This window comes from Saimiri boliviensis, chromosome 17 (genome assembly GCF_048565385.1).
Source record: "Saimiri boliviensis isolate mSaiBol1 chromosome 17, mSaiBol1.pri, whole genome shotgun sequence".
Lineage (NCBI taxonomy): Eukaryota > Metazoa > Chordata > Mammalia > Primates > Cebidae > Saimiri > Saimiri boliviensis.
Genome location: NC_133465.1, coordinates 68,972,734 through 68,986,816, shown reverse-complemented (window position 1 = coordinate 68,986,816; position 14,083 = coordinate 68,972,734). Strand labels below are relative to the sequence as shown.

Genomic DNA, 14,083 nt, shown 5'->3' with positions numbered 1-14,083 from the left:
CACTTGGCGTTCAGGTCACCTAGGTATTTGCATCGGAAGCGTTAGCCAGCCCCACGCCGCTCGCCCAGACCGCCTGCCTTCTTTGCAGCGTTCATTTCACCAGAACTGCTGAGCATCTAGAGCAGGCGTCCCCAGACTTTTTACACAGGGGGCCAGTTCACTGTCCCTCAGACCGTTGGAGGGCCGCCACATACTGCACTCCTCTCACTGACCACCAATGAAAGAGGTGCCCCTTCCTGAAGTGTGGCGGGGGGCAGGATAAATGGCCTCACGGGGCCGCGTGCGGCCCGCGGGCCATAGTTTGGGGACACCTGGTCTAGAGTGTGCTGGCACTGTCTGGGCGCTGGGGCACGGTGGCGAGCAAACACTGAAGGGGTTGAGGATGAGGATGAGGATGGTGATTCGGCCGGGCTCTCCCCTCCCCGATTCAGCACATTCTTTCCTAGCTGTGCTTGTCCCTGGCTTCTGGCCCCCACGGCCTCGGCAGCATCTTGGTCAACACAAGCCCACACTTCTGACCAAAGGCAACTCCTGAGTTCAAGGTCATTGTGGCCGGCCGGGGCAGGTCGTCTGTCTCCGGCCTTCTCTGCCCTTCCAGGGCCTGCTGTCCTAGCCTCCCCTCACCTGGCCAGCACGTCTGTCCTGGGCTATCTGCCTGTGGCTTCTGCTCTAGCTACCTCGTGTGCCTCGTCCACACCTCTGCCACAGCCCTCCCCAACCCTCCCCTGTCCAGGCTGGGAGAACGTGCCTGGTCTCCAGGGGCCTCCCTCCCTTCTCTTCCCTCCCTCGGTCTCTCTCACGCCTTCCCCTACCTCCGTCTCCCTTAGTGTGTCTGTACTTTGGGAGGCCGAGGCGGGTGGATCACCAGAGGTCAGGAATTCGAGACCAGCCTAGCCAATGTGGGAAACCCCATCTCTACTAAAAAATAAAAAATTTAGCCAGCCGTGGTGGTGGTGGATGCCTGTAATCCCAGCTACCTGGGAGGCTGAGACAGGGGAATTGCTTGAACCCAGAAGGTGGAGGTTGCAGTGAGCCGAGATCACGCCACTGCACTCCAGCCTGGGCAACAGAGTAAGACTCTGTCTCAAAAAAAAAAAAAAAAAAAAGACACTGTATGGAAACCTAGGTGTTTATTTTTCCATCTTCTCTTTCCAGTGACAAGAATCTGAGAGGAGGCCTTTGGGGGGCAGAGCACCAGGGGCTGCCTGAGCCTCGTCCTTCCTCGGGAGCCGTGCCGGCTGGTTCCACGGCAGGCTGCAGCTGCCAGTCTGAGAATAGGGAACAGGAAAATGGGCAGCTGCAGATGGGGGTGTGGGTGTATTTAAAATCCTTCTCTGGGACTGAGGCCCCCGTCCAAGCCCCAGGGACAGCCTTCTCCCTGGGGCAGTACTAGGCAGTACCCTCCTCACGCTTCCCAGCTCTTCCAGGGGTCCTGCTACCCATGGCCAGCCTTCTGGGGGTGCTTAAGCCTCTCCCTGGACTCTGTCATTAGAGGAAGGGGATTAGCTCCTGAAGAAGCAGAGCAGGTGTTGGGTGGGGTCGGGGATGGCCCATCTGTGCTCATGTGCATATGTGAGAATGTGTGCACACGTGAGTTGGGGGGACAGGATGGGGTCTCGGAATTCCCCACCTGACCTCCCAGGAGAGGGGGAGGGGAGGGGGAGTCGAGGCAGCCGCAGAGACTTTTCCCCTTGCAGGTCAACAGTGAAGCGTCCCCGCGGCTCTGCTGTGCTCTGAGCGCTGTGCTCAGCTCCTGGGGAGGGGCAGCAAATACGGTTTAGAGAATGAGGAGAGCGCAGCTCAATCCCGAGACAGACCGGACCCTGTGGTCCCAGCAAGAGGGGGAATGGCAGGCTGTGGTCTGGACCAGGCCCCCACTCCCTGGTCCCTGCCCCACCCCTGCCCCTGGGCTGCTCGCCCTGAGAAGCCATCTGCAGCCCCCACCCAGCCCCCGACTCTGCTCCCACCCCTGCCGGGCTGGGGGCCTCGAGAGCCTTCGAGGGGACTTGGTCACTGGACTTTCGCCTCCCACCAGGGTTCCGCTCCTTCTGGCAGCTTCGAGCCTAAGGGCGAGCCCTGAGGTCCCCTAAACCCCAGGCACCAAGGGGTGGGGGCTGGGGCGCAGGGGTGCACATGGAGGGAGCCGTAGGCTGGTGTTCCGTGGGTGATGGATGGCGTCTCCCACTGCCGGGTGAGAAAAACATGCCATTACCATCGGGGACAAGCTGTTAAGTTATCTCTGCTCAACTCGGGTCGAGGAAAACCAAACCAGGCTGGGCCCATCGGTGGGGCTGGGACACAGCGCCTCTGTGGAGCCAGCAGCATGGGGAGGGGTGCAGGGCGCACAGGCCTCCTCTCCCGCCCCAGGACTGGGCCCGAGTGGGGTTGGGGAGGGTTGCAGCCGAGCTCCTGGGGACTCGCCAACCGCAACGCCAAGGAGGCTCCCGCCCAGGCAGAGGCGGTGGTGCCTGCCCCCCGTGACTCAGGGCCTGAGGATCACTCCCATCTCCATCCTCTAAGCAAGAGGCTGCAGGTGGGGCTGAGCATGACCAGTTAAAATGAAATAACTTCTCCCACGATCTTGGCTTGCAAGGTGCAGCGGAGAGGTGTGTGGGCGCCCGGGCACCCCCTTTAGCTCAGCCTCTGGGGGGAAGTGAAGGCATTTGCCCCTGGAGAAGGTGGCCTGCGTTTCAGGCATGACACCTAAAGATCTCTGTGCTGGGAGTGGAGCGGCGGGGTTGGGGCTTCTCTTAGGGTCCTTCCTGACGTCTCCCCCACTGGCTTTGCTTCCTCTAATTCCTCCCCATCTCCTTCAGGGGTTTAGGCTCCTTGGTCCTGGAGCAGCTGCCAGGCTGGGCAGCATCGGGGTCCATGTGGCCCCGGGGAATGACTCAGGATCCCCAGGGATGGCCTCTGTTTCCATTCCTTCCTGTGGGGCTGCCCCTGCCAGGGCTGATCTGGGGAGGGCGGCTCCGTCTACCTCGAAGGCAAGAGCACTGACGAGCCAGGAAGGGTGATGCCCGGCAAACAGCCCTCCCTCCCCAGGCGCTCCTCCCGCCCAGGCCCTGGGCCGCCTGTGCTCTGGGGGTGTGGGCGAGAGCAGGGGCAGGAGCCTCCATGTGGCTCTTCGATCCCCGTCTGGGGAGGAAGCCACATTGAGAATGAAAGCAGATGCTCTGGAATCACCTCCAGGGCCAGAAGAGCATCCTGTTATCTCCCTGAAAACCCCAAGGGGACCAGGAGAGACTGGAGGGCTTTCGGAAGCTTCTGCCCCTCCGGTCATTGGAGCAGCTGGAAGCTGGGGCTCTGTGAGGGTGTGGACGCCAGGCTCGGAGGGGGCTTGGCTGCAGAGCTCCCGTCCCCTCCAGACTTCCCTGCCCAGGGCCTGGCGCAGTGTGAGTTCCAGCCCTTGCCTTTTGTGCTTCTGCTGACAATCGAGCCCTGAGGTCACGGAGAAGCCTGCCGCCTGCTTTCCCACCCCACCAGTCAGCACCCCTTCATGGGACCCCTTCCCACCCAACCTGGGCTGCCTGCTACCTCCCCCTGAGTCCACTGCCTGGGTCCTCTGCCCCCAGCCACCTCCCTGGCTGCATTTCATCCACAGAGTCATTGGTATTACTTACACTTTTGTCCCTGAAAAGTGGCTCCCATGTCCAGCCGTGGGCAGCAGGCTTGGCATCTATGGTTGCTGAAAAGGCAGGTGTCCCCAGGTATTTCTCTGTGGTGGGGGCGGTTCAGGGACACTCAGCCCAGCCACTCCCTGGCCACCCCATCTCATGACTCTACCTCAGCAACCGTCTCTTGGGCTGATCGGAGCGGATCTCCTCCACCATTTCTGTGTCCCGTCTGGCCATGGCACACACACTGTTTGGGTTGGAGTAAATTAAGCAAGCAGAAGACTTCCCAGGCTCGGTGCCTCCTGCCCCCTGCCAGCCCCCACCAAGTAAACAAACAGAATCCTCCGGCCCCCTCTGTTTCCCGGAAATTCCTCCTCTCCGTTGTGAGGGTGGGATGCAATCCTAAATAAACCCAGACGTATTAATGGGGGAGTAACTTTTGTGGGCTCATTCGTTCATTCATTTACTTATTCACAAAAATATGGAGTGAACCCCAGCTATGTACCAGGCACATCTTGGGCACGGGGGATTCGGCACTAAATCCAGCAGATGCGAATGCCTGCCCTCATGGAGACTGCATTCCACTGGAGGCAGAGTGGGACGGGATCCCAGGACATCCGCCTGAAATCAGACGTGTGCTCAGTCCCCAGGACGAGCTTCATGGGGAAAGGAGAAGGGAATGCCATAGGGATGGTGGTTATTTTGATGGGGTGTTCTATTCCTGGATGGCCTTGGAAAGGTGCTTTATGTGCACAGCACTGAGGCAGGGAGGGAAGGTGTGAGCCCTGCAATTGTGCAGGAATGAGCATTCCGTGCAGTGGACGTGCAAAGGTGTGGTGGAGGGGTGGGGTGGGGAGGCATGCGCCTGCATGGAGGGATGGCCGGGAAGCCAGTGGGGCCGCAGGGAAGAGAGGGAGTTTGCCAGAAGAGGGGACCAGACTGTTGAGAGCCCTGCAGGCAACGGAAGGTTGACCATGAAGCTATCTATCATGCTCTGTGTCCCAGGCTGGAGTACAGTGGCACGATCTCAGCTCACTGTAACCTCTGCCTCCTGGGTTCAAGCGATTCTCCTGCCTCAGCTTCCCAAGTAGCTGGGATTACAGGTGCCCGCCACCACACCCAGGTAATTTTTGTATTTTTAGTAGAGACGAGGTTTCACCATGTTGGCCAGGCTGGTCTCGAACTCCTGACCTTGTGATCCACCCGCCTCAGCCTCCCAAACTGCTGGGATTACAGGCGTGAGCCAGCACACCCGGCCGAATCTTACTTTCTTAGGAAGTCCCCCAAATCATGTAAGCCAGATTCACCTGGCTTGCAGGCCACTGAAGTAACTTCAGTGACACAGGACACCCGTGGAAGGCCGTGTCACCAGATCAGGACAGTGACATGATCTGATGAATATTGTTAAGAGAGAGGGACATAGTCTCAGGGGGAGGGCAGACAGTGGCGGGTCCTGGAATCTCGGCTGGATAGGGAGGAAGCAGAGCAGGCGGTGGGGCAGAGGCGATGGGGCGGGGCTGGCGTGGCGGAGTGGAAGAGTGGCCGCGGTTAGGGGACCACGGGCAGTGGGCTGGGAGAGGGGCAGACCGGGGATGAGTGCGCCGTGGCTGGCTGGCAGTAGGGTCCCAGTGATGTGTTTTCTACAAGGTTCCTTTTACTTCCCTGGGGCATGCAAAGCAAGGTGCCCTTTGGAGGGCACCGATCCCTGGTGGCAAACAGTTGGCTTTGAAGCTGGGCCCTCCCTTGTTTATTAACACCAAATGTTTGTTTTAGATCAAAAGGAAGATGTTTCCTTCAAAGGCAACTTTTTTACTTGCTGCTTTTCCTCCTGCAGGTTGAAATTCTGTCTGTGAGAACCTAACCTCCTTCTGTGATACCTGCTCTTCCCTGGCAACACTCCTTGCCAAGGACCGTCCAGAAACAGCCCCTCTGGGGCCTCCCTGTACAGCAAAGTGACCTCACCTCCCATTACCAGGTAAGGCGGCCCCACATGTCCACCACACCCATCCCCAGAGTTTGCATTTGTGGAGGAAACACGTTCTAATGCCGCGATTTTATTTTACAGAAAGGGTTGTGGGCTGGGGGTGTCCTTGCTGGTCTCCAGTTTTCAGGTCATGGTGTCCGTGGGGTAGGATGGGCAGTGTTGACGGATGTCAAGGAAGGTATGGGGTAGAGTTTTTAAGGAGTGACCATTCTTACCCTGCAGCTCATCAGCCTGGCTGTGGGGCAGTTAGTCCTGGAAGGAGGGTGGGCAGGGCGTGGGGGTCCGCCGTCTGGTGTTAGCAAAGATGCCATAGAGGCCAAGGTCGGACCTGACCCTCCCCCACACGGTTCTTGCCCTGCTGTCCAGATTGCCCCGCAGCCCAGGGCGTGCCCTGAAACCTTTGTGTGGCTCTGGAAGGGATGGCATGATGGCTCCGTGCCCGCCCCCCCGAGGGTGACTGCAGTTCAGCTCTGACACTCACCGCCGGAGTCAGCATCAGGCTCCGCAGGGTTTGAGCAAAGCGCTCTGTAAGACGGCTCTCACTTCGAACGCAAGCTGCCAGGGCCACCTGCACTTGTGACCAACGGCAAATTCAGAGGTTCCCAGGATCCCTCAGTTTTGATAACTTTCTGCAGTGATTCACAGAACTAAAAAAAGAAAAAAAGCAGTACACTAAAAATGATAGTTTTGTGATAAAGGATACACACAGTGTGAGGCCAGGCAGCATGCCAGGCGGGAAGCAGCTACCCCTGTTCCCCGTGGAGTTAGGATGTGCCACCCTGCTGCTTCACCCCTGACTTCACCAACCGAAAGCTCCCGAGTCACGTGGCTGAGCTGTTTCCAGCCCCTCTCTGCTCCCTGAGGTGGGGAGTGAAATTTCCAACCCTCTAATCACCTGCACAGTGGGCCTCACACCTGAAGCTTCTTAAGGTTCACTGTGAGCCGCCAGGTCAGCACAATGTCAGATGTGGTCAGATGTGGCTTGTTATGAATAACAAAAGATGCTCCTATCCCCTGGAAACTCCAGAGGTTTGACAGATCACCTCCCAGGAACCAGGGACAGACACCAGGTGAATGCTTTCCTAAACTGCCGTGGGGTGCTGTGGGGTTCCATGCGGCCCATTCCCTGCTGATAGCCAGCACAGAGCTGGGGGTCAGCCACCCCGGACAGGGAGGACTGGAGCCTGATGAGGCAGGCGGGCTTGTGGGATGACCCTTTCTGTGCTGAGCGGATGATGCTGACGAGAACCCTGGGCAAAGAGACCAGAGGCTGGGACACAGGCTGGTCCCTCCAATACCCATCAAAGATGCCCTTTCCAGAGCCCACGGGATTGGAAATCTCCACCCACGGGCTGGTGCGTCTCCAGGCATGCACTGCTTGCTTCTGTCTGGTGAGGGCCATGGGTGCTCTTCTCTGCTCCAGGGCTCCCCGGGTTCTTCCTGGCATAGCTCATCGATCCAGACTCTCCTGCATTATTCATTCCACAGCCGTGAGCCCCGATCTGCTGAGCCCTTTTTGGGGTGTGGAGACGCAGCAGAGACAAGGTCAAGCCCCGGCCCTCATGGTGCTTATATTTTAGCAGGGACGCAGAGAGGAAATGTGTGTCAGGCACCGATGAGGCTGTGAAGATAAACGCAGTGCACTAAGACCACAGGGAACGGTGGGGGCTGCGGCTCGTGCAGGGCAGGAGGGCAGGCCTCGGGTGCTGATGCTGTGCTCTGAGACGGAAGGCGGGGAGGGAGGACCCCGGGAGGGCTGAGGGGAGAGCATTCCAGGCAGAGGGAACGGCCAGTGCCAACGTGCGGAGGCAGCGAGGGGCGGGCGTGCTGGAGAAGTAGCAGGAGGGCTGGCATCCCAGGGCCCAGGGGCTGTGCAGGTGGAGGGGGGAGATGACGTGGAGGGTCCTCGGCTGGGTGCAAAGGCCTTTAGGTTGGGGATGAGGATTTTGGACTTTGTCTTAAGGGTTGTGGGAGCCACTGCAGGGCTCTGATCGAAGGACTGAATGGCCTGATTTGAGTTGTATGAAGATGTTGCGCCTTCTGTGAGGGGGAGGAGCGGAAGCTGGGGACGACCCACTGTCCCACTCTGTCCCCGGGAGCACCGGCTCTGCCACTGGCCCAGGAGGAGAAGAGCGGTGGCTCTAGGCCCACGTCTGAGATACGCCCTTCAACGGCTCCCCTCCTTTGCTGAAAAGGCTGTCACCCCATTCCCGAAACCACCAGGGACCCCTCAGGGAACCCAGAAGGGAAGGCCATGAACCCCAGCCGGTACCGGGACAGAGACGCAGCAATGTGACTGTTTAGAGGGCAGGAATCCCACCGAGCTTTCTGGCTCCTTCCACCCTGGGGCTCTCTGCGGTGTCGTGGTGAAAGCAGTGCCAGTATGACATCGCCATGGCACCCGGTCAGGTCACTCTGTGCTGAGGTCACCGTGCTTGCAGGATCTCTGAGAAAATGTCTATCGGACACAAGGGGTGGGGCTGGCCTTGGTGCAGGACGAGCAAGCCCCTGAGATCGTACTCTGTCTCTGGAACCTCAGACGGCGAGTTCCAGGAAGATGTGGGTACCCGTGTCCTCAGGGGAGGGCTGCGGAGGGTATGTGTGCTGCGGGCCGTGACAGTAGCCTCGGCTCCTGCGCTGCTCTGAAAACGCCACGTCTGCTGCCTCCTTGAAGGAGGCAGCCGGCCCAGCCTCACCTTTCGGTGGGTCTGATAATAACCTGTGTCCCCCAAATACGTGGATCCTCGGGGTCATCAGCCGTGAAAGCACAAAGACCAGCCCACCCCCGAGGGAGGGTCTGGGAAGTCCAGGGCTTGCTGGGGTCACCCCACAAGCTCTTCTGGGCCTGAGCTGCTTCCCCTGGTGCATTCACTGTCCAGCCCCTTGTTGATTCAGGAGGTGCGCTCTGAATTGCAAAGTGAGGAATCTGCATTTGATAGTCTTCCCTTTCTAGAAGGGTGAGGTCAAGGGGAGAGGGGGGGCCCCTCTGAGCAAAGAGCAATGCGGTCTGAGGCTGGCGTGTGGCTTTGAGGCTCTGTCTGCCCTTTCATCAGCTTCAGGAGGGTAGGTGGCAGATGTCTAAAGGAACAGGGCCAGGTACAGGAATCTGAGGTCCGGTGTGCCTGGCTCTGCACCTCTGCAGACACCCTCCTGCCCCACGTGGCGCTGGGTTCTTCTCCCTGTGGCCTGGACATGGGCTTCAGAGAAGGGACTGCCAAAACCACCCCTTGGGCCCCTAGAGCTCTGGCACGTGGATGCCTTCTGTGGCCCAGAGGAAAGTCACAAGAGGGAGGGGCTTCCTGAGGGAGGCTTAGAGATCCGTGTTGGAGAAACCCAGGCAGGGAGGAGCCTGCAGGAGCTTCTGCCCAGTGAGCGGTGCTGGGATTTCTGATTCAGTAATGGCCTTGCCAAGGCGGGCTTCGAGCATGGCTCCCCATCACCGCAGGCAAGTCCCCGCTTCAAAGGACGGTGTCAGGAGGAAGCCACTTCCTCCTGGGACCCTGCCTCGGCCTTGCTTCACTTCTTCCGCCTTGGAAAGGGTCCCATCAATTAGGTCCCATTTTAAAGCTCATCCCTTTAAATACGGCTTCAATTTGGGGTTTACTGTATAGTAAATTCTAAGTCCTTATTAAAAACATGGTTGGCATTAATCTGCTGCAAAACGAGATTTGTCTGTCACATGTGGTGGCTGGGGCCTGGGGCAGACGGGTCTTTAGGGTCCGCAGGGAAGAGATGGGCCTGGGTGGCAACTCCAGCAGAGCGTCACCTGCCCCTCCAGCCCGCACCCTTCCCTTTCTTTCCCCTCCCCTTGACTCTCTTGTGGGAGAATCAGCATTGTGCTAAACCACATTGCTGTGCATTGCTGGGGTCACTCGGAGGAGCCAGGGAGTGTCTCTTCTCCAGATGTTTTTGGGGGCCGGGGAGCGCTTTTGTTCTGACGGGAGCAGGGCTGCCACGTGCCGTGGGGCTGAGCGAGAGCCTGGTGTGGCAGCGCAGCTCTTGCACTATCAGAACTCATCCATCTACCCCGCCCCCCCTCCCCGGAGGTGGCATCATGTGACTTCCCATAAATCATGTCCAAATGAGCGTTCTTCCTGCACTCATCCATCATGCCTGTCTCTTGTCTGCTTGTTTTTAAAAGCTGTTAAACTGGAGTCCATCACAGGGGAGCATGGCACCCTCGAGGGCCGAGTGCAGGCTGCCCATATCAGCAGTGGGAAGGCACGAGGGGCTTTCTGGAGCACAGGCATGGGCGTTGCTTGGCGTCAGGGAGAGGGAGATGGTGGCTTCGTGGAGTTACACCAGAAGCACCTGGGACGTGGCTCCCAGGCCTGCAGTGAGCCTGTCCTGGGTGCGCAGCTGGGGGATGTGGCTGGGGTCTCTCCCTCCTGCAGGGCCATCTGATTTTCTTCTTAGATTCGGTATTTTAATGTGAAGACTTTAGCTGCAGCCAGTCTTTGGAGACATGGGTCCTAAGCACATCCGTGATTCCTTTTCTGTTGGTAAATGTATTTGGAAAATATTTAGGCAGGGTGCCGAGCTCGGCCACTGCAGCCCTCATTCTGAGCCTCCCTGGTTCTGCGGCCCTGCTTGTTCACCGCCAGAACATGCTCTGAGGATGTGCCCGTGAGAAACAGAACACAGATGAGGCCTGAGGCCCCACGCCGTTGCTTCTGTTCCTTTCCTCCTCCCTGCCGCTTTTTTAAAAAATTCTATCTTGATTGATTGATTGATTGAGATGGAGTCTTGCTCTGTCATCCAGGCTGGAGTGCAGTGGTGCGATCTGTGCTCGCTGCAACCTCCATCTCCTGGATTCAAGTGATTCTCCTGCCTCAGCCTCCAAAGTAGCTGGAATTACAGGCACGCACCACCATGCCCGGCTACTTTTTGTATTTTTAGTAGAGATGGGGTTTCACCATGTTGGCCAGGCCGGTCTCAAACTTGAGACCTCAAGTGATCCGCCTACCTCGGCCTCCCAGGGGTTACAGGGCGAGCCCCTGCGCCCAGCCTTCCTCCTCCTCCTCCTCCTCTTCTTCCTCTTCCTCGTCCTTTGGATCTTTCTCCTCTTCCTCCTTTTCCTCTCCCCTTCTCCTTTCCTTTCTCATTCCTCCTCCTCTTCCTCCTTCTCTGTCTGTCTCTGTCCCTCCCACCCCATGGAGGAATTGTGTGCATTTCAGGCTTTTCTGCACACTCTCTTCCAGGGCCCCTAATTCCACGCACCACCCCCATCTCCGCCCCACCCCGCACCGCCCCTGCCTGTCCTCTCTGTCATCCTGCTCCTTCTCTGCAGTCCTGGTGTCCTGGCAGTCACCACATACTCCTCACAGGGGTCGAGGAAGAGGTAAGAAGACACCAGGGAGGGCTTATCCCCCTTCAGGGGGAAATGTGTGGCTGGAATCCTCCACGCCCCCTTAATTGAGGAGCGTGGGGTTTGCCTCCAAGGACTCTTTGTCACCAGGCAGATGTCACGGACCTCAGTGGCATTTGTGATATTTTGTCCCATCTGCTTCTGGCTTCGCCTCTCTCCGTTTCTTTGCCCTGTACTTGTTGGCTGAAGGATAAAACTGCTTTTTGGCATTGGTATGACATTTTTTAAAACATAGACGAATGGGCCAATATTTTTGCTTGATGACTTTTGAGCTCAGAGAGTGAGCAGCGGAGGAGGCTGGGCAGGTCGCCGAGGGTGCCGTCAGCGGGTTCCCCAGGACACCACTCCCAATTAGAGCCCATTAGTCACTCCCAGTGTTAAAGCATTAAGAACAATTAAGGGTGAGAAGAGCTTCCAGACATAGCACCAGCACTGGAGTGCAAGGGAGGGTCCCACCGCGGCTCCCCAGAGGGAAAGAATCCAAGGAGAGGAGCCAGCAGGGCCTAGCCCCCCGGGTGTCAGTGGCCCCCGGAGCCCAGGGTGCCAGGTGCAGCCCCTGGGACAATGAGCCTGGCCAGTGGGGCTCAAAACTCAGATCACCTGTGTCAGTGTCCTGTGACCACCATCACACCACACCACCGACAGGGGGCTTCACGAGATGGATCTTCGTGCTTGCAAAGTCCTGGAGGCCAGGATCCAAAGTCAGCGTGGCAGTGGGGCTGGTTCTCAGGGAGAAGCCATCCCGGTACATGGAGGCCTATCTCCCGGCTCTGGGGACCACTGGCCATCCTCTGGGGGCCTTGGCTTATAGATGCACTGTGAGTCCAGTCTCTGCCTCCATCATGGTGAGGCATGCCCCCGACCCCATGCCTGTCTGCCTGTGTGTCGTGCGTGACCTTCCTGTGTGTGTGTGCATTTTTGTGTGTGTGGTGTATATGTGTGCATGCATGTGTGTGTGCGTACATGGGTGTGTACATGTGTGCATACGTGTGTGGGTGCATGCATGTGTGCGTGCGTACATGGCTGTGTACATGCATGTGGGGATGCACACGTGCGCATGCATGGGGGTGTGCATGTGTACATGCATGCATGTATGCATACATGGGTGTATACATGTGCGCATGCATGTGGGTGGGTGCATGCATGCGTGTGTGCATACATGAGTGTGTACGTGTGCATGTATGTGTGGGTGCATGCGTGTGCGTGCGTGCATGGGTGTGTACATGCAGGTGTGTATGTGTGTGCATGCATGTGTGTGTGCATACATGGGTGTGTACATGTGTGCATGCATGTGGGGGTGCATGGGGGTGTGCGTGTGTACATGCATGTGTGTGCATACATGGGTGTGTACATGCATGCAAGCATGTGTGTGGGTGCACACATGCGTGTGTGCATACATGGGTGTGTACATGTGTGCATGCATGTGGGAGTGCATGCATGTGTGCACATGCATGGGGTGTGCATGTGTACATGCATGCATGTGTGCATACATGGTGTGTACATGTGTACATGCAGGCATGTATGTGGGTGCATGCATGCATGTGTGTGCATGTGTGTTCTCACTTCTCTCACCTTCTAAGGACACCCATCACTGGATTAGGGCGACCTGTTAACTTGATCACAGCAAATACCTTATTTCTAGCTAAAGCCACAGTCCCAGGTCCTGGGGGTTAGGGCTGGAACATGTCTTGGGGGGACATGATGCTACTTACTGTATCCTTCAAGGCTGCCAAGGAGGAAGGAGAGCCCAGGCGCTCTCACCCTACAGCCCACGACTCAGCCCACGGTGTCCCCAGCCCTCACAGCCCTGATCTCACCCAGATACTGAGAGACTCTGGAAAAGAACCATCCCTTGGCTGATTTTAAGACAATGATAAGGAGGTGTACAGGCCGAGCAGTGAAACCAATGCCAGAATGACTGGAGCTGTAAGAGGAGACATCGGAAAAGCCCCAGGCCCCCAGGTCAGACGGCCGTTCACAGACCCAGAGGAGAGGGAGGCGCCTGGTGCAATCGGCTGAGATCCTTCTCAGTCCCCCACCCACTTCCCACCTCCCACTGCTGAGATTGGACTTGAGAACAAACTAAGAATTAAAAAGCCAGACCCCAAATCTCAACCTAAAAATAAACAGTTCGTGCTGCAAGTTTTGGGCGCACACTTTTGTCACAGGAGAGAAACGGGAGTCTCGCTGTGCCCGTGGGAGAGGGAGGCGTTGGAGAGCCGGGCCAGGGGAGGGGAGCCGTGAGGTCTCTCCAGGGGGCTCTTGAGGTGCAGAGGGAATGTGTTGGAAGGAAGGGTCGGAGGCGGGCCAGCGAAGCAGAGGGAAAAAGAGACCTCTGGGGAGAGAGATGTGGACACATTTTGGGGTGGCAGGGGTGTTGAAGTTAGTGACATGGGGCTCTGGTGGCGAGGCAGGCCAGTGGGTGTGCAGCAGGGACTGAGCCAGGAGGTGATGGTGGAGGTGAGAATCCAGGGCTGGGGGAGACCCGTGAGGATTCTAGGAAAAGGAATTAATGGCACAGGGGGATGAGGGGAAATCGAGGCAGAAATAGACCCTGAGCTTGCACTGCACTGAAGTTCGCAGGTGCAAAAGTTGAATGTGAGTGAGGTGACCTGCACAGACCTGGCTCCTGGTCTTCCCTCCGCGTGCACCGCCTACCCTGCTTTGCGACGCTGAGTTCCCGTCGATAAGGGCTGTGTCTTCAGTGAGAGCCACGGAGGGGAAGGAGGGTTAGCCCTCGTGTTCCAGAATGGCGTGTCGACGCATGTGTGCATGCGTGATCCAAACAGGCCCCATCACCCAGCAGTAACTGCAGAACTCGTGACTGCAGTCACGGAGACGTTCTGGGTGGAGAAACATGAGAAGATTCCACGTGGATCTCTCCAAATCCATTCGTTTTAGATTCAAAATGGGTTATTACCAAGGCGCCGAGTCAACGGCATCCAGGCGCCTGAGTGGATCTTGCTGGCTTCACTCTTAGATGGAACCTGGCTGGGGCTGAGGCCCCTCAAAGTGATTCGAGTTTCTTCACTTTGTTTTCCTGCATTTCTCGGAGGGGGCTGCCAGTGAATTCCACGGCCAGGGTGAAGGGGCGAATGAAGACTTGTGTTGACT

General features: G+C 57.7%; 1 pseudogene; it reads left to right on the top strand.

Annotated features, from left to right (window-relative positions):
• Nucleotides 1-14,083, top strand: part of LOC101028197 (uncharacterized) — a 362,056-nt pseudogene that overhangs the window by 116,082 nt on the left and 231,891 nt on the right.